The 19,606-nt window shown below is 37.2% G+C and overlaps 1 protein-coding gene across 2 annotated transcripts in view; it reads left to right on the top strand.

Annotated features, from left to right (window-relative positions):
- DIAPH3 (diaphanous related formin 3) overlaps positions 1-19,606 on the top strand; it is a 512,938-nt gene that overhangs the window by 434,512 nt on the left and 58,820 nt on the right. The window lies entirely within an intron of this gene.

The raw sequence follows: 19,606 nt of genomic DNA, 5'->3' as shown, positions 1-19,606 counted from the left end.
TAACCTTTGTGAAAACTTTTTATTTTTTAAGATTTTATTTATTTATTTGAGAGAGAGACAGTGAGAGAGAACATGAGCAAGGAGAAGGTCAGAGGGAGAAGCAGACTCCCCATGGAACTGGGAGCCCGATGTGGGACTCGATCCCAGGACTCCAGGATCATGACCTGAGCCGAAGGCAATCGTCCAACCAACTGAGCCACCCAGGCACCCCCTTTGTGAAAACTTTTTAACCTTTGTTTTTAACCTTTGTTAGGGGCGCCTAGGTCGCTCAGTTGGTTGGGCGACTGTCTTTGGCTCAGGTCCGTGTTCCTGGAGTCCCGGGATTGAGTCCCACATCGGTCTCCCTCTTTGGCAGGGAGTCTGCTTCTCTAGCTGACCTCTCTCCTCTCAGGCTCTCCCTCTCTTTCTCATTCTCTCTCTCTCTCTCTCTCAAATAAATAAATGAAATCTTTAAAAAAGAAAAAAAAATCATTGTTAAAAAGGTTAACGGGGATAGATAGAATGATCATTATTTTCTGGCAAAGAGAGACTTAAAGAATTTTTAAACAGTACATAATAACCAAACCAAAACCTTTTATCACTTGAATATTTCAAGTGAGCTATGGTTTGGTTAGGGCAGTACACGTGCATGCGTGCACACACATTAACTTTCCAGTCAAAATAGCCAGAGAGAGTGTGGCAGGGGAAGTTAGCCGGTTGTGTGACAGGAGTGGGTGTTGCGTATCTCAGAACCCCATTGCCTCTAGGAACTCATGGGGGCCTGTAGCTTCTGGGACACTGCCCCAGAAGGAATCTCACTGATTCTGAGAAGCTTGGTTTTTACTGCACTCACTGTGCTTTTATCCTTGGGGTTTTAAATCTTGGATATTGTACTCACAGTCTGAACACTTGGCGTCAAGGGAACATTTTAAACACTGGTTTCCCCTGGTCTTTGAGCGCAGTGCTCAGTGTCACCAATTGCACATCTTCATTTTGTGTTAGCACCCGTGAGTCCCTGACCATTATTTTGGAGTGTGCCATTCCTTGTAGACCTTTACACCGCATTGCTCCTCCTCTCCACTATGCATTGGAAATCCATTCCTTAGAAAGGTTATGTATGCACTGGCATACACAGAGATCAGGGTTCAGGTGTAAAGACTAGAATCCAGTTTCGGTGGAAAAGCATTTCTAATAGCATATTAAACGGAATACAGTCTCATTGGGATAAATGAAGAAAAGAAACGATCTGGATTGAGCATTGATAGGTAACCTCCAAAGCTGTGACATAAGTATAGGACAATTGCTCCCTCCTCTGTGATGCAGAACTGCCTGCTGAATTTTGGAAGCTGCTATTGCAGCTCTTGGCTCCAGAACCTCACTGCCATGCCCTGACAGAAAGTCCCTGTGTGTGATCAGGGAGCAACCATCATTCCTGCCACCTGCGTAACCGGGCAGTGCATGTGACTGTCTATGCCAGCAGAACAGATAGCCATCTTCCTGTCTTGCAGCACCCACAAAGCTAGTAAGCGGATATTGGGAGTTCTACTAGTGTTAGAAGAGAACTCCAAATGCTTCCAGTCATACTTTCAAGGAAAATCAGCAAAGACATGACCTCTACTTCACTTCCAACTTATTAACCTTGAGCAATATGGAGATTGGTCAAGCCTAATCACAAACTACGAGAGGATCCTTGATGTGATTTTTAGCTTTCCAGCCAATACAGTACAAGACACTCCAGTGGGTGGTTAAAATGGGCTGTTGAATGTCAGTGCACCATAACCAGGATGTGTAACCTTGTTTACAAGTGACAGTTACAACGTATTAATTCATCTGCACAGTATAGAAAGGAAAAATCAATAAAGGCCATGTCATAAGGATCTCAGATGCCATTTGGAAAATGCTTCTGAGGTCCTTCTGTAACATCATTATTATTTCCATCTATAAGGTCATCTACCAATTCTTAAACAATGGCAAGCTTTTTTTCCTGGCCTTAAATTCATAACCGGTTGGAATGCAGAACTTATGACAGATAATTCCATGTTTTACTGGCAGTGTTTCACAACCATTTTATATACAAGGTAAAGCTTCTATATATGGTTGTATCCTTATTCAGAAGCTTTCGCTGTCAAATGAAGCCTGACTCCCGAAAGGACCCTAGGTAGGCAGTATTATTGTGGCCATTACTGTGAATGGGGCTCAGAAACTGATTTCAGAATTAATCTACCTTGATGGGTTCTACTTTGGTTCCTCCAGACACAAGCAAGTAACTTGAAGGGACTGAATTTCCTTCCCTTTTTCACATAGTTTGATGATGGCTGGATTGATGCCAAGTGGGCCATACTCAGATCTGCTCTATTTTTGTTTTATTTCTGGTATAGCCATCACTCCCACTGTCATTATCATTATTTTGTCAAATGGATGCAAACTGAAAAGGTTCTTTAGGAAATGGTGAGAGGCAAATAGGTTAGAATTAGTGATCATCCAGAAATATTTATAAGGCAATCACATCTGTTTTTTCCCTTGGGATTTTCATTTTGTGTAAGGCATAAAGAAATCCACATCATCAGTTCACCTAGTTTTTATACAGACGTAGAAATGTTGGCAAGTAACTTCAAAAGAAACATCAGTTAACAGCTTGAGTATTGAAGTACGGTTCTTCCTCTTATATTACTTGAGGAACCATTGTTGTATAAAAATCACAGTGCAATAAATGCAATAAAAATCATCTTTATTTATCAAAATAACATTTATTACCAAGACATGAAAAATGAAACTGACAAAGTAAGTTACACATTCCTATCAATCTTTTGAAATTTTCATGGATTTTCTCAATAAAAAGGCCTTACTTGCAAATTCCATTTGAGCTATTCTAATCAAATTTTCTTATAAGCTGGTTATAATTGTTAACAGTCCCTTTTGGGGAGATAGGTGATATATATATATATATATATATATATATATGGAGAGAGAGAGAACAACAAAAAGATATTATAGTGTAACTGTAAAATGTAAATCAAAATTCTTGATTTATGTAATCTTTAGAGTGTTATTTATGGAATTTTTCAGTATGAAAATCTTGCCAAGTGTACATTTAGTAAGTTCTATTCTTTTGAATTGCTATACTAGAATAAAAATATTAGAAAAATAAAAATCATGAGAATTAGAGCTAAGTTTCTGTCATAATTCTTTAATAGCAACCCTGTGCCCCACCCAACATATTTTTTTAAACTTTCACTTGGGATTATTACATATGCTCATCAGTTGATGAATACTTGCAGAGGAAAATGAGTTATTGGAGCAGATTAATCATTTGGCTTATAATGTTTACTTACTGGCTTAAATAACTACCAATAACTGTTCTGCTAAGCTTCTACTCAAAAATCCTTATCTTTTTTCTTTGTGTTTGCCTGTCTTCCACACACATTCAGTTGTATAGATTACTGTCAGGTACATATAGAGGAGAGCACTTGCAAGGGTAATGTATTTTCTGGCATTGTAGTCATTCAACCAGCATTTTTTAGGTTATTTATTTATTTATTTATTTTTAGATTTTTATTTATTTATTTATTTATTTGACAGAGAGAGAGAGATCACAAGTAGGCAGAGAGGCAGGCAGAGAGAGAGAAGAAGGGAAGCAGGCTCCCTGCCAAGCAGAGAGCCCGACGCGGGACTCGATCCCAGGACCCCGAGATCATGACCTGAGCTGAAGGCAGCGGCTTAACCCACTGAGCCACCCAGGCGCCCCTCAACCAGCATTTTTTCACACCAGCCCACATGCAGAATCCCTGACTAGTGGCTCTTATTATAAAGGCGAACATAATGGTTCCTATCTTAATACACTTAAAAGTTTGAGAAGAATCCTTGAGGTTTATATCATATTGCCCTTATTTTCAAAAATATCTATATCCAGATTTTTATCAACTTTTTTGTTAATAAAATGTTTTCATTGAACAAAAACAATTTCTAATATTTCAAGTTTTCTTAATTTATTAGAATTTTTTTGATTAAGTGTAATTTAATTTAATGTCAACTATGTAATTCACATGGCTCAAATTGAGATTTTTAAAAGAAAATACAGTGAAAAATCCCTCTTTCTCCTGTCCTCCAACCAGCCAGTTTCCCTTCCCCAGAAAAAGTGAATGTTGGTTTGGGTTAGGTTCCAAGAGCATATAAAAGAAAACTCACATATTATTGACTCAAATACTTAAACAGAGTAGTTCTACAATGTCATCAGGGACTTGGATTTCTTCTATCATTTTCATATGCAACTTTGTAACTTTATTTAACAATCAGTGGTTAGTTCTTATCCACAGTGACTATAGATTTTTGAAGGTGATGACAGGTAAGTAGGTAGCCCACATACAGAGCTCATTTGGTCAGTCTTCCTCCTCCCTCTCTTTTCTGGATAATCACACATGGATTACAGTATAGGACATTCCTGTTCCTTTGGTCCAGGCAGCTTTGTTGAGTCTGGTGTCCTTGTGCACATCTGGATTTTCCATCTTCTTCACAGCAAATTTCCAAGTTCTTTGAGTGCCCAAGGTGCAGGCTTGCAAACATCAATGATGTGTTTGCTGGTCACCACCTCCGTGAAGGCAGGTACTACTCTCCTCACCATCTTTCTTCGTGGGATTCATTCTGTTAGGCCCAGGTTAGGAGGGACAAAAATGGGGGTCTGCCCCTTTCTGTTTTTATCTATCTCCTTTAGCTTCTAATCTCAAGGCTGCCTCTTGGTCCAGTTTGGCTGCTGGAATGCCATCTGTCATTTCTGTATTCCAGGGAGGAGAAAGAAGCCAAGAGCCAAATGGCATGACTCGATAAAGAGCTTTTTCCAACACCCAGAAGAGGTGATGTAGGGAGACATTCTTATCCCAGAGTACTTTATATGAAAGGCTTGCCTGTAGTAGGAGGACCACAAGCAGCGTGACAGAAAGTAGTACCAGCACTGGAATGTTACCAGGGCCAACAGTGGCAGAGGACAGGCTTCACTTATTTATCCCATTTGCCTAGGCTTAGCATTTTTTCATCACTTCCATGTAAAATAGTTGCCTTTTAATCCATTCTCCATTAAAGCAGAACACCTTATTAAGTAAAATTTTACTTAAAAATATGAAATAGAACTAATATCGAGTATTGTATTTGATAGATGTCTTTCCTAAGTTAAAACAAATGTAGCTTTTTATACATGCTTCGGTCCCGTTCAGATTATACATGTGCCTATGTCCCATTTCACTAATACCCCTTTTCAAGCAGGACATTTTATTGTATGGCTTAATTTCAAAGGAAAAAAAATTTTGGAAAGGAGAGGAATAATATGAGGTATCACAGAAAAAGAGCAGTCTACTTTTTATTTGTGCTAAAAACCGTGAGGGCTTTTAAGGGACATCCATTTCCTTTCCAGAGGCTCCATGAGCTAACCCTCAGGAAAAGTAATGGACTATCAGTGGTCATTACAGTATACTTATTTCAGGGCTGAAATTCTGAATATTTTTTTATATAAATTATCAGAGTTAGGGGGAAAAGCTTTTTTTTGAGATGGCAGTGTCATTAAAATATATGAATGTGAAGTATCTATTACTTCTCACAGAGACTTTCATAAAACATACGGAAATCTGTTCCTTAATCTGTTTTCTTTTTTCAGCTTTATTAAGGGATAATTGACAAATAAAATTGTAAGGTATTTAAAGTGTACAGTGTGGTGATTTGACATCTATACATTATGACAGAATTTCCCCACTGAGTTAATTAAAACATCCATCAGCTCACATAGCTACCTACCCCCCCTAAATTTTTTGGTAAATACTTTTAAGATTTACTCTCTCAGCAAATTTTAATTCTGTAGTATAGTGATATCAATTTTAATCACCACATTATATATTAGATTCTCGGGCCTTATTCCTTCTATCACAAAGTTTGTACCCCTTTACCAGTTGCTCCCTGTTCCCCCCCAATTCTCCAACACCTGGCAACCCCTTTTCTACTCTTTGTTTCTAGGAGTTTGATGGTCTTTTCGATTCCACACATAAGTGAGATCATTCAGTATTTTGTCTTTTTCTGTCTGGCTTATTTCATTTAGCATAATGCCCTCCAGGTGTTCACCCATATTGTTGCAAATGACAGGATTCCCTTAGTTTTTTTAAGGCTGACTGATAGTCCATTCTGTGGTGTGTGTGCATACATTACAAAATGGAATATATGTATGTGTATACATACCTGCATGTAAAAAGGACTATTATTCACATATATATCACACTTATTGATGCATTCATACACTGATGGACACTTCCATTGTTTCCATTCCTTGTCTGTTGTGAGTAATGCCGCAGTGAACATGGGAGTGCAGATATCTTTTCGAGATAATGGTTTCATTTCCTCCCTAATCTTTTTGATAATTGAAAATCAGCTCAAAGTGTTACTCTTTCGGAATACAGCCTACCAAAAGGATTTAACAAATAACAGTTACTTTATAAAAATAATATTACTTGTTTCTGCCTTTCTCGACATGTCCCTACCAAAAATGTCGCAATTATGCGTACTATATGGCATTAATATATGTTCCTTTTTAGAAGACATTACCGTTTGACTTTGGAAGCTTGCTTATGGTGATCTCCTTTCTGCCTAGTGTCATCCTAACACATCACATTAAGCTAATTTATTAAGCATTTAACGTACAGTAGTTATGAATAGGATTAGGTCGTCTGCTTTATTTAGGCCACCTTGGTGTTTATAATTTCTAATGCTTTTCCTTGAATAAAACACTGTCACTAAAAAAAAAAAAAAAAACACTGTCACTATTTCTGAAAATTTGAATGGGTTGTCAAGTGCTAAACGGATTTGATTTTTTTTTTTTTTTTTTTAGTTATTCAAATAGATTTCAGAACAAGAGGAATTTAGCTTTGTTAATTACAAGGACATATCATAGTACCTTCTTTAAAGATTTAGGGTCTTATTAGAGTTGTTTTTGTTCTGTGATACTCTTTTTAAACAGAGGAAAGTGAAGTGTGGGATTTTTCCTCACCGCACGCAGCGTGGTATCAGGAAGGTGGCCAACAGCATGACCTTGGCCTTTAAGCCCATTTCCTCACTGTAAAACTGTAATAATAGTTCCGACCCTGAATGGTTGTTATGAGTTTGAAGATGAATTGACATCTGAAAGGACCTGGCTAGCGTCTGGTATAGACTAGTTCAGTAACCATTGATTTTTCTTTCTTTCTAATGTTAAAATTTCATGTTGTGTGTTTAGTGATCTGTGTAGAGATGATTAGAGATAAAAAGTTCAGTAGTGACATATAAGATTGTCCATTTTAATAACTCTCTCTTTTTGATTTGGAGCTCCAAAGCTAATGCTTTGGAAGATTTATCCTCCTATACCTATAATTCTCTCCGTTGCTACCATATCAATGGTGGCGGTGTTGGGGTAGGTTGGTGGCTATGTGGGAAAGTCACCAATGTTTTTCTTGGATGGTAACTGAAAACATAATCATGGATTTTTATTTTGTTTTGTTTTGTTTTGGTTTTAGTTCTGTAGATATATTCTTACTCCATAATATCCAGTTAAAACCTAAGGATAAGCACATTGCTAGAAAATAACATTTCTTCCCAAGAGTCTGAGTGGCTGATCAGACTGTAGACACTTGGCCTTGTTTGGATCAGAATGAGCGGGCCTTTGGGTGACAAATTAATGCAGGACTTGTAACTAGACAAAACAATAGAGACCACAAGTTTATGCCACTGTGGATCACTGTTTGGCACTGAAGGCAACTGGCTGACAGATGGCTATCCTCTGTGCAGACTCTTAACTAGGCCCCTGAGAAAATTCTTAAAAATACTTCAAGTATTTACAGCTTAAATCAATGCATCTAGATTAAAAATTGAAAATTTAGAAGTCGTACTAATATGTTAAAAATTCTTAACATTTTAATGATTATGATTTTTTAACCATTTCATAAACTCAGAGTAGTTATAAGATCATTATAAACTTACTGGGTTCTTTTTTTTCTCCTGAAATTCTAGTTGCCCTCATTAGTCCTCTATTTTGATTCCTATTTCAAATACCAGCTGTCCTGGAGTGTCCTATCAGAAATCTTTGATATGTTTTACAGATAATATGTGCATGCTTGATGCCCACTGCCCTGTGTTTCTGCTGCATTTTGTGATCGTTACCACAGTGTAGAAAATTTTAAAGATAAAAAATTAAATGACAATTTTTTTTTATCATTACCTTTTATTTTTTAATAGACTCGCCTGTCACTGTAGTCATGGTCGCCATGAAAGAATGCTGGCGTATGATGTGCATTGTGAAGCAGTCAGGTATTCCCCAGTTGATGGATAGTTCATCTCATTTAAAACAGAAATCATGGACTGAATATATTTTATAATAATTCTGTCAGACCCACTCATTTTATGTGTTAAGGAACCTAGTAGAGGGAGCATAAAATCAAAGAGCAGGTTTCAAATCTAGGTTTTGTCACTTATAGTGTGACCTTTTTTGAGTTATTTAAGCTAGCTTAAGTTCAGTTTCATATTTATAAGATGGAGATAATAACTATAATATCTACTTCAAATGACTTTTATGCACACTGGAAGCTATTCAGATGTGAAGGGTTTAGGATGTTGCCTGGTACCAGGCACATCCCCAGGAGAGGGACACTTGTATTTTTGTTGTTGACATCAACTTCATTTTCATTTCCTTTGAATTAACATTTCTTATATGCCCGAGCCCAGCATTATTCCTGTGAATGTAAGAAAGACAGAATTGTTACTATTCATTTTAATATAAAAATTTTCATCAAAATATTAATATGTCTGTAACCAAATTCTTATATAACTGGGGGTATCTGTTAAATGACATTTGTGCATTTAGATGTTCATTATAATTGACATTCATATAGCTGGTCCACTTAAAAAAAGATTTTTTTTTTAAAACTTACTCTTACCCTTTTGCAAAGAGTAGTCTTTACCAAGTGCTCGGTGATATCATTACATTCTTGCACACCCTGAGAAATATTTTTGTGTGAGCAGGTGCTGTGTACTTCTACTTACATACCTTATTTACTTCTCGCAATAAATGCAGCAGGTGAGGATTTCATCGTCATCTCCAAGAAAGAGAATATGAGTCTCAGAGAACTTTTAGGGTTTGTTCAAAGTTACACCTGGCCTTGTGTCACTATTAATTTCATTCAATCACCTCTACTTTCCATAAGTGCTACAACTGGAACAAACTGTGGGAATTTCTTCTCTGTTTACTGGGGAACAGACTGTGCCTCACTCTAAAGAACATTCTAACAGTATCATAAAATGATGGGCTGACCTCCCTTACCAGTTGTGAGATAGCACAGACAGCATTGTTGCTTGGCAGGAATGTATGAAAAAAATTGAAATTTATATGAATGACTGAGTTTATATGAAAGACCTTCCAAAGCTCTAAATCAGGACTTGCTAAAGATTTGTTTTCTCATACCCTCCTCTAATCAAGTGCCATATCCAAAAGATCTTGCCTTCACAAGTTTTCTTTAGAAACCTCAAAAACATAATGCTACAGAAGAGATGCATTAAACAAATATTTGATTACCTATCATGTGCCGGGAACTTGGCTAAGCAGGTAATTTGTGAGTTCTTGAGGTGAATTTTGAATAACTCTTTGAGGATAGAGACAATGATGTGCCCTCATTAACATCTAGGTAATAGATGGTTCTATAATAAATGGTAACAAATGTCTACTCACCAAAAGCATTTTTCTTATAAAATGAGCTGTATGTTCCTTGCTGGCAAATGGAATTGCATACGCTCCATACCCACAGCCAGCTCCTTGAGCACCACAGTCAGCCTCTTAGCAGACAAAAAGCTTAGATTTCTTAATGAATGAGGTAATAAATACTCCTCTTGTTTAAGGCACTTTAGTCACAATCTGTCTCTTGAAGGTAGAGCATCCTCACTGATGGAGACAGGAGAAGTGGAGGGGGCACTCCAAAGGTAAGATTGAGGATGTAACATCTTGTTAGAGGAAGAGGGAGAAGGAAAAAAGTAAACATATAAACAGAGATTTGAGATCTTGAAATTTAAATAAAAATTGTTTTTAGATTTCATTGAAGGCACGATGGCATTATCAAAATCTTGGATTCTTTTTAACCTTCCTCTTGCTCCCCATGGCTCTTGTCCTTGGGCTCATGGACTCATGCTTGCAAGATAATTGGCCTCATCCACAGTCAGCCAATTCAATTCTCTTGAATTTGTGTTTTTAGGAAGGCAAATCTTTCTCAGAAGTCCCTTAACAGACTTTGTAAATCTTAGTGGCCAGAACTATGATAACTCTTCAATCCAAAACGCCTCTTACCTGGAGTATTCTAACAACCCCGCCAACTACTCCTCCTCCCTTGAGTCTTAACACACTTGAATCCAACGAGTGCCACCATAGTTTTCTACCCAAGACACAGATCGAATCACATCATTCCATTGTTTAAAAATTGTTGGGTGCTTCCCTTTGGATACTGTTCCCCCCAACCCCTTCCCCATCCCAGATCACCCTACAAAGTGCATGCATTAAGTCCTCAATGGAAGTGGATTGTATTCTAGTTCTATTAATTGTGAACTATTCATAAACACATTTTAGATCAGATACTGAGGTTCTTTTTTTATTTAAAAAAATAGATCTTCAAGTCACTACAGATGGTGTATTATAGAAAGAAATAGGATTTATTGAGCAAATATTTATTATGCACTTCTTGTGGGTCATATACTATACTTGGAGTCCAGGATTAAATCAAACACAGTGTTGACTTCAAGAAGCCTGTAGTCTAGAAAGGAAGACTTATTAGAATGAACAAGTAATTTCAAGGGTAATAAGTGGGAAGAAAGAAGAGGGTGACAAAAGACCCAATACCAGGAAGACTTTGAGCTTTCCCAAAGAGATGATGTGTTCAATAAGAACTGAATGTGTCTGTGTGCAGAAGGTGGGTGTGTGGCATAGGGTCTGGGAGAGGTAGGGGTAGTTTGGCTGGAGGACACGAAGGAGGACACTGCGATGATCTGGATAAGAGATCATGGCGGCTTAGACTACAATTTTCTTTTTAAGATTTATTTATTTATTATTAAGGGTGGGAGGGATGGGGGGAGGAAGAGAAAGAATCTCAAGCAGACTCCCGACTAAGTGCTTAGTCCCACTTGGGCTTGATCCCACAACCCCGGGATCATGACCTGAGCCAAAATTAAGAGTCCAATGCTTAGCGTCTGACTGAGCCACCGATGTGCCCCTTGGACTAGAATTGAAGCAGTGAGGGCAAACAGAAAATACTGAACATGGTAAAGGGTTGTATGTTTAGAATAAACATGGGACTAATGAGTTACTGACTTGAGCAGATCGAGAAGACTATTGTTTCCTTCTTGAAAGGATCAAGGCTTGGTTAGAGAAAGAGGATCCCAAAAACATTTGGAAAGAGTATGTCGGCAGCCACCCAGTCAACCACTTGGAGAACTAAAGTGCTGTTCAGGATATTGCCATTGCCACAAGGGTGCTGTGCTGTCCTGATGATACACCCTCTTCATGTCTCTGCCTCTGTTTCTTGTCATTGCCATTAGATGTAATGTCCATACCTTTCTGGCATATGTTGACCCTGGTTTTCTTGACTTTATGGCTCTAACTCACTGCCTTCTCTCCGTTTCTTGATTTTAATGTCCCTATACTTTTTGAGCCCCTCTATGTGTTTCATTGTCCCATAAAGCGAGTTGACAGGTTGAGTTAGAGAATACGAAGTACAGAATGTCCTGTAGGGCAGCATCTCCTACCCGCTGCCCAGAGAGCCATCACCATTGCTGCAGAACGGAAAGCATGGCACCTTTTTTTTTTTTTTTTTTTGTCCATTTGTGCTATAAATTGTTTTTAGCGTTAACTCTGTCTAAGTAACACTAGGTCATGGGAAGAACACATGCTTTGTAGTTATTAAAACTTTGATCTAACTTGTGGCTTTTCTGTTCATCAGATATATGAACACGAGCCAAGAATTATTAAGTTCTCTGTGCCTTGATTTTCTCATCCGTAAAAGAGATACAACATATCTTGGCTTGTTCTAAGGATTAGAGAGAGTAGTACAAGTAACGGGTCTAGTATATTCTTATCTGGCATTAGGGGTGGTGGTAGCAGGAGTGATAGCCAACGAGGGAATCACTGAGGCAAGGGGAATAGTGTGGAAGGCATGGAGGTAATGGGAGCTTGTGATCATGACTCTTGTGGGGGTGGTGACAGTGGATTGTACACAGAAAAAACTGCCCTTGGCTCAGAAGGGCTATGGGTAAGAAAGGCACTCAAAGCTTCAAGGACTGTCCAGTACAAAGGAGTTTTTAAATTTAGTTGGGCTCTATTGTTAGGAAACAAATCACTATGCTCACTTAAACTTGGACCTTGGAGAGTGTATTTTATGAGTTCAACGCTGAATTACTTTCACAGTTCAAGAACACTGACAAAGTGACTTAAAAGTGTACAACAATTATCTAACTATTTCAGAAAGTCAATTTAGAGGTGGAAAGTCTGTATTAAAATGGAAAGAACAATGCTCACTTGCATGTACTTTAAAGAGCAAGTTAAAGCCTCGCTTCTTGGCCAAAGTGCATTATAGTCATTCAATTACGTCCTTTGAGCTTTTCTGTCTTTTTGACAGAACAAACTGATTTCAAAGTATAGCTTTGTTCTCTGTAATAAACTGTTTTGTATAAAAACTTGCAGGCAGAATTCAGATCACAGTGTGCATATTCTCTTTGTTTTAATTATTTTCAATACTTGTTCATTTGAACAGCTTTAGTGAAAAAAACTTCTCAGAAATAAACAACATGCAGTAAACATGTTTAAGAAAGTAAATATAGGGATGTTAATCCTAACACTTGTTAAGCCTTTAGTTTATAGACCGGTCACTATGCTGAGATATTTACATAAATTATCTTAGTAATCAAAACAGTCATGAGATGGAAACCAGTATTATCTTCATTTTAAAGATAAAGAAACTAAAACTTAGACTTCCCCAAGCTCTCATGCCTTGGGAGAGACAGAGCCAGCATCCACACTTCATGTTTTTAACTACACTGTTGATTGAGCAAGTTCTTTATTATTCCCTCTTCCTTGATTGTTTAGCAATAATTGGATTAATAAAGACTGAGTTCAAATTCAATGGAAGTTGGAGCCTATACTTTGAGAGTTGAATCTCTGATCTACTAATATGCCCCTAATCTCCTCCCATTTTTTAATTGCATGCCTTTTTCAAATTACGGCTTAGGTTATCATTTGTTGTAGATTAAAGGCAGAGAATACATTTAAAATAATAATAATGAAGCTTGGGTTTTTTCCTCGAAGTCTATAATAGTAGTCTGTAATAGATGTTTGCATGGTATTTTTTTTAAAGCACAACTTCTCTACCTTAGATGTCCTCATTCTCTTATTCAGAAAGACCAACTTAATAAAAGTAAATCATGTTAAATTAATAATTCTATAAAATTACAGGCTCATTTGGAAATAAAAGTTACTCATTAAGAATATGAAAGAGTACAAGGATTGTGCCCATTTAAAAATTTTAATTTTAAATTTAATTTTAATTTAAAAAATTAGGTACTATTTAATTTCAAATGGCTATAGATCTTCTGCATTTTTTCATAGATTCTATTGTGTTTCTATGTGTCTGAATGTGGTTATCTCTAGGTTATGGAAAAACAGATGATTTTTAAGTTTCTTTATTCATTTTATCTCTCATTCCTAGCAATTAAGAAAAATCTTTGTCAGTAATTTTTTTAAAATAAATTCCCTTTTAAATTAGTTTTGATTGTCCACAACAAATAGAGTTGTATTTTGGGTTTTTTTGTTTTGTTTTGTTTTGTTTTTTAAAGGTTTTACTTATTTATTTATTTAATTTATTTATTTATTTGACAGAGAGAGAGAGAGAGAGAGAGATCACAAGTAGGCAGAGAGGCAGGCAGAGAGAGAGGGGGAAGCAGGCTCCCTGCTGAGTAGAGAGCCCCATGTGGGGCTTGATCCCAGGACCCCGAGACCATGACCTGAGCCAAAGGCAGAGGTTTAACCCACTGAGCCACTCAGGCACCACTGTTATTATTATTATTTTTAATCCAGAAGGAAAAGCAGCATTTTATTTTGTTTTTTTTTAAAGGGGTGAGACAAGTATAAAAACAACATATCCTACTTAAAATATTCAGAAAATGTGTTGCAGAAACAGGTCAGTGCTATGGAGATAAAAATTTGGGAATTCTCAGTAGACAAATGGGTACAGTAGATTACTTTAGAAGTAAGTGTGGATAGAAAGGAGATAATTTCCAAGGACTGAGCCCGGAGACTCCCTAACATTTAGGGCTCGGGATGGTGAGGAGGACACATCAGAACACTGAGAAGGAGACGCAAGCAAGGCTGATATCCTGGAAGCTAAAGGGAAGGACATTTCGGAGGGAGAGAGGGAGAGCTGTGCCCAATACTGCTGAGCCATCAAGGGAGCTGAGAACTGAGAAACCACCATTGGATTTATGAACCAGGAGGCACGTGACTGAGGAGGCTGGTTTAGGTGCAGTGGGTAGGACACAGACTAAAATGCGTTCAAGAGGGCACAAGAGAAATTAGAAACTGAGGTTCTAGGTAATTTTTTTTTTTAAAGATTTTATTTATTTATTTGACAGAGAGAAATCACAAGTAGATGGAGAGGCAGGCAGAGAGAGAGAGGGAAGCAGGCCCCCTGCTGAGCAGAGAGCCCGACGCGGGACTCGATCCCAGGACCCCGAGATCATGCCCCGAGCCGAAGGCAGCGGCCCAACCACTTGAAAGGCAGTTTTCTATAAACTGAGAGAGAGAAACAGGTCAGTAGGAGGAAGTAAGGTCTAGGTGAAGAAATAGTATGTTGGTTTGCTAAAGAGAGCAGTGACATGAGGAGAAATTGATGACATTAGAAAAAGAAGAGTGGATTTCTAGGACTTTGTCCTCAGATGAGAGACTGAGGTCTGGATGCGGGTGGAGAGGTTGACCCTGTAAGTCTGTGCAGTCCTTGAGTAGAAATGGGAGGGAAGGTAGGACATGTGGGCCACAGTGAGGCAGGTGGAAAAATGTCACCGATGAAGAGGGTCTTCCTGGTGGAGTAACTAATTTTCATTTCTTCTCCTGTAGGTGAAGAATTTTCTAAAAATGCTTTGCCATGGTAGTTTATTTAAACCATCTTCACAGACATATTAAACCTTGCTATGAGATGTATCATCCGCTCTTCTGGGTTAGAAACTTGGGAGAATTTAAACTTTCCAGAAATACCAGATTTTCTACTTCAGTCCCTTTGATTCCAATTGCCTTTAATATGTTCACCCAATTTTAACTTTGTAAAACCTTATTCGGCAGTTTTCTTCCTGATATGTTGTAACTGTGAGAAAGTCCATTTTATTTCTTGGAGCTTTCACATTTAACTTGAGAAAGCCCTGTTTTCCAGATATTTAACCAGTTTCTAAATTACTTAACCAGGTGCCAGCATAGTGCATTTAATGTACCAAGTAATGATTACTGATTGCTGGTCAATCCATATTCTAATTGCTATTCTCCTCAAGGTATTGTTCTCTTGGGGGAAATTGTCAGCTGTTCAATGTTTTGAGACCAGAAACATTTAAAAATGCATTAAAACTTAAACTTGGAGCTTGCTAGAAACACATTTAGCTGGCTTTACTACTAGGTTCTAATCACTTCTTTCATGTAATGAATATGACTTCATTTTGTGTTAAAGTCTGTTTTCTCAGGCAGATGGATATAACCATTTTCTGAAATTATTGCCACAATAACTGCTAATAATATAATCATAATTACTTCCTTGGATTTATATGTATGTGTCAATTCTACTCAATCAAAATATTCCCATGGAAAATATGCTGGTAATATAAAATATTAACATATTTTTGTTGGCCGTTTCAGTGTGGGGAAATCAATTTAACTCTATTGTCCAAAAATGCTAATATAACGAATCTAAATTATCAATAATAATTTGAGAATGACTAACAGGAGAGAAAAAAGAAAAGGAAAAAAGGTAACCTCTACTGGCTACTTTATTTCCTGTTATTTGTAGCAGATCTCTCATAGTTGAGGCTTATTTTGTTCAGGAATCTAGATAACAAAAGAAGTAGTCTCTTAAAGTGATGTCTTAGTGCTTATGGACTTTTTTAATAGTCGCTGAATAAAAATGTCACAGCATTTTGGAAGGTATATGAAGAAAATATAATGAACTAACTTAATCACCATTATTCGCAACAAACATTCAGTTTCATAGATTATATTTTATTCAGGTTCTTAATGTTTCTCTTTTCTTTCTTCTCCCCTATTTGACCTGGTAACTTCTTACCTGAAAATGGGAAAAGTTGACTTTCTTTCTTTACTGCTGTCTCTTGTTAGACACATTATTAAGTTTGCAGGTGATTCAGAATCAGAAGATGTAAAAAAATACATATATGCATGTGTCTTAAGTGGGTAACAACAACATATGAGGAAAACTGAAGCATTATGGGCACAGCTCAGTACGAGGAAACACAAAATAGAATTGTTAAAGACCTCCTTACTAAGATTAGCACAGTAAAGCGTTGCCGCCTCAGCTGTGAAATACAGGCTTTGTGAAATCTAGAAACTTCTTGTGCCGTCAAGAAATTCCTTTTACCATTCTTAATATACTTCTGTATTGTTAATATATGAGTTGTTCCTCCATGTATTCTTTATTTCTCACTTTTCACTAGCATTGCATCTTTTAAACTGTGTGTTTAACCATAGGCTACAATAATGAAACAAAATACTAAAATACTTATTTCAACAATATTTTGACTCTCACAAACATTCCAGTTTCTTGAAATTACCTTCAGAGTCAGTTTATAAGCCACACAAGAAAAGGCCTGTTTACTTCATAGTCTTCCCTCATTGATCAGAAATGATTTTATGAGTTTTTTGTTGTTGTTGTTGTTGTTATTTTAATTAAACTTTCAAAGGGCTTCTAATTTTTTTTCTAAGGTTAAATCTACCCTCAAGGGGAAAAATTTCTGCTACCATTGAAAACAAAGATGCTGTGGGCCCTGAGGGCAATTACAGAAAAATTGGCAGATTGTTCTGAACAGAGAGAGGAGAATCAAGGGAGTAAGAGTGTGACTTCCCCCAGAAACTTTTGAAGAGGTTTCTTGTTAATCAGGTGCTCACATATTTAAAACTCCATCGTTGCTCTCTTGCCATGAGCCAAGAAAGTACATTTTGGGTTTGGGGATTTTTTTTTTTAATCTCTTTATTTGCTCATCTGTTTCTTGGGGGAGGGAATATGCTGTATTCACTTCTGAATGCCCACTTTTAATATACTGTTTGGCACATAGCAAGAGCCCAGGAAACGATGGCAGAATAAATATCTATTTCTTGGGAAGACAAATCAGTTCATCTTTACTTAAGAATCATGTTTATTTAGGTTTTTCTTGATTTTAACAATGCAGTGGTTATAAATTCATTCTTTCAATCTTTTCACATTTTTGGAGAACTGAGGATACAGATGTGAAAAAGAGACATAAACCCCCAGCCCTCCCAGAGAATAAATTCTAAAGAAAGAACATGATAAAATAAATAAATAAAATACATACTGTGTTAGATGATGAAGTAGGCTATGGAAAAATAAACAAGGAAACACCTGCTTCGGGATGGTGGTGGAGCTGGTAGCCAGTCATTAGCCCACCTGGATAATAGAAGCACTGGGGACCAGAGCAACTACCATTGCGGAGAGGAGTCTATACGTATCTCTTATAGCTGCAGTCGAGGCAGGTATAGCTGCCCCTGTGAGGTGATGTCTGTAGCTGCTAAGGCTAGAGACTGGGAGTGGTGCCTTGACCCCAGAAGTGGGGTATCAACTTCAGAGCAGTGAAACTAGCCAAGTTTTGGCAGTTGTATGCAGCTGAACTGGCAGAAAGAAAGACTGGAAGAGCCTCAGCAAAGAGTCGGTTCTCCCTCATGATGTTTACTATATTCTGAAGTCCAGGACAGTGAGGAGTTGCACAAGATTAAAAGTAAACAGAAAATGTTTTCTTGACGTTTCCTGAGGTTCCTGCCAGTAAATCGCATAAAGCTCTAGAAGACTATATCCTAGGAGCTAGGAACTGGGGCAAGTCAGAATGGACTCTTAATTAATCTGCTACTTCATCTAGGGTCAGCTCAGTCCCTGACTGGATTAAGGTAATCATTCCCTTCCTCCTAAAAGAGGAAAAAAAACCAAATCATTGTTTTGATCTTTGTTTTTTAATATGTAGATAATATCCAGACTTCTAATAAGACATTCCTAGGGATGTCAAGAGATAGGACATATGAACACACACACACACACACACACATACACACACACACACAGATTAGTAATACGCAGAGAATTCTGGCATTAGAGTTATTAGACAAGGGCTTTAATTGAGATTAAAATATTTAAGAAAATAAAATAGATTAGAAGATGGAGTGTTTTACTGAAGAGTTAGAATCTCAAAATTAAGAATAAAATGAAATTCGAGAATTGAAAGATAGAAGATCTGAAATTAAGTAGATGGGTAAAATGATGAATACATGTCAATTTAGACAAACAGTAAACAAAATTGGTGAGCCAGAAGACAGCTGGAAAATATCCAATCAGAAGCATAGAACATGTCATGGTAGGACACATATATAATTTAAACAGTTGAAATTAATTTTAATTTACTTAACCTTATGTATTTAAGTATCATTTCAACATATAATAAGCATATAAGTATTAATCAGTTACTTTGTTTTTATTCATGCCAAGTCTTTGAAATTGATACATATTTTATACTTCACCACATCTCGTTTTAGACTCTCCATTTCAAGTGCCCCATAGTCATATGTAGCTATGGCTACCATATTGGACAGCTCAGATTTACATCCTTAAAATTAGAATCCCAGAAAGAAGAGAGGAAAAAATCAGAAACAATATTTTTTTTTTAACAGTGGGTAGGAAAGGGGATAGAGAATTAAATATTGACATTGGGGAGGACACAAGGAGATACATAGTTTTAAATAAAGACATTGGGGGGAGGTGTCTGGGTGTCTCAGTCATTTAAGCAGCTGCTAACTACTCAGGTTATAATCCCGGAGTCCTGGGTTCAAGCTCCGCTTGGGCTCCCTACTCAACTAGGAGTCTGCTCTTCCCCCAACTCATGTTCTACTCTCTTTCTCTCTCTCTCAGTATAAGTAAATAAACTTTAAATAAATAAATAAAGACATGGGAGGGCGTCCTCACAGGGCAATATTTGAGGATAGAAATGAAGGAGATGGGGAAGTAAGTGAGCCCTGCAAATGGATAAGAGTAGAAGACTGAAGGCAAGGGCCTGAGGCAGAAGTATGATGGGATTTTTTAAAAAACATCAAGGAGCCTAGTGTATGATGGAGGGATTAACTGGTAGACAAGGAGATTATATCAGAGAAGCACAGCGAGCCAGATCATTTAAAGCCTCAATAGACTTATTAACATTTATCTAGAAGTAAGGAATACATATATTTTATTTACTCACTTTATAATAAGGGGGGGTACTCAAGTTTTAAAAATTAGCTTTGGGTTTTCTGCTGTTGTTAATTAAAAAAAAAAAGAAAATGTGTCCTGAGAGTGAC

This window comes from Neovison vison, chromosome 5 (assembly GCF_020171115.1).
Source record: "Neovison vison isolate M4711 chromosome 5, ASM_NN_V1, whole genome shotgun sequence".
Lineage (NCBI taxonomy): Eukaryota > Metazoa > Chordata > Mammalia > Carnivora > Mustelidae > Neogale > Neogale vison.
The sequence above is the reverse complement of the archived record's forward strand: the minus strand, read 5'-3'. Positions and strand labels throughout refer to the sequence as shown.